The sequence below is a fragment of the Octopus bimaculoides genome, chromosome 28 (genome assembly GCF_001194135.2).
Source record: "Octopus bimaculoides isolate UCB-OBI-ISO-001 chromosome 28, ASM119413v2, whole genome shotgun sequence".
In the NCBI taxonomy this organism is placed as follows: Eukaryota; Metazoa; Mollusca; class Cephalopoda; order Octopoda; family Octopodidae; genus Octopus; species Octopus bimaculoides.
The window spans coordinates 685,263-686,139 of record NC_069008.1 but is presented as its reverse complement, the minus strand read 5'-3'; positions in this window follow the sequence as shown (position 1 = coordinate 686,139).

Genomic DNA, 877 nt, shown 5'->3' with positions numbered 1-877 from the left:
GGCACCTGTGCCCAGCGTCGCCTTTCTGGCACTTGTGCCCGCAGCATGTGTAAGGACTTTCGAGTGAGATCGTTGCCAGTGCCGCTGGACTGGCTCTTATGCGGGTGGCACGTAAAATACACCATTTTGAGAATGGCCGTTGCCAGTATCGCCTGACTGGCCTTCGTGCGGGTGACACGTAAAAGCACCCACTACACTCTCTGAGTGGTTGGTGTTAGGAAGGGCATCCAGCTGTAGAAACTCTGCCAAATCAGATTGGAGCCTGGTGTAGCCTTCAGGCTCCACCAGTCCTCAGTCAAATCATCCAACCCATGCTAGCATGGAAAGCGGACATTAAACGATGATGTTGATGATGATACAGTAGCATACGGAGATAAATGTACACACACACGGATATAGACACACACAAAGTAATATACACGGATATAGACACATACACATATATGCAATAACATGCAGATAGACACACACATACATAGATGTATATGTATATGGACAGTGTGTGTGGTGTATTTAAGGGCATTTAATTATCAGCATATTAATCTCTCCAAACCAATTAAAGGGTTTCTTACAGATCCCTTGTCAGATAAAATGCTAACACAAGAAATGAAAAGAGATGCAGCCGTTGTTGCCAAATGTGTGGAACTTAGGGATTTAGAAAATATCTAAACTTGAAAGATCTTTAGTACACAAAGCTCAGATCAAAACAGGAGAATTCTTGTGATTTAACAGCCATACAGAGGTCTCTGTCACTGGCTCAATACATACATATATACATTCCTATAACAATAGAATCTGACTAGAAGGAGATTTGGCTGTTATTCCTATCAGGGTTAGCTACTCTAAAGCATTCTCCTTCCTTGGTTCGCGCATACAT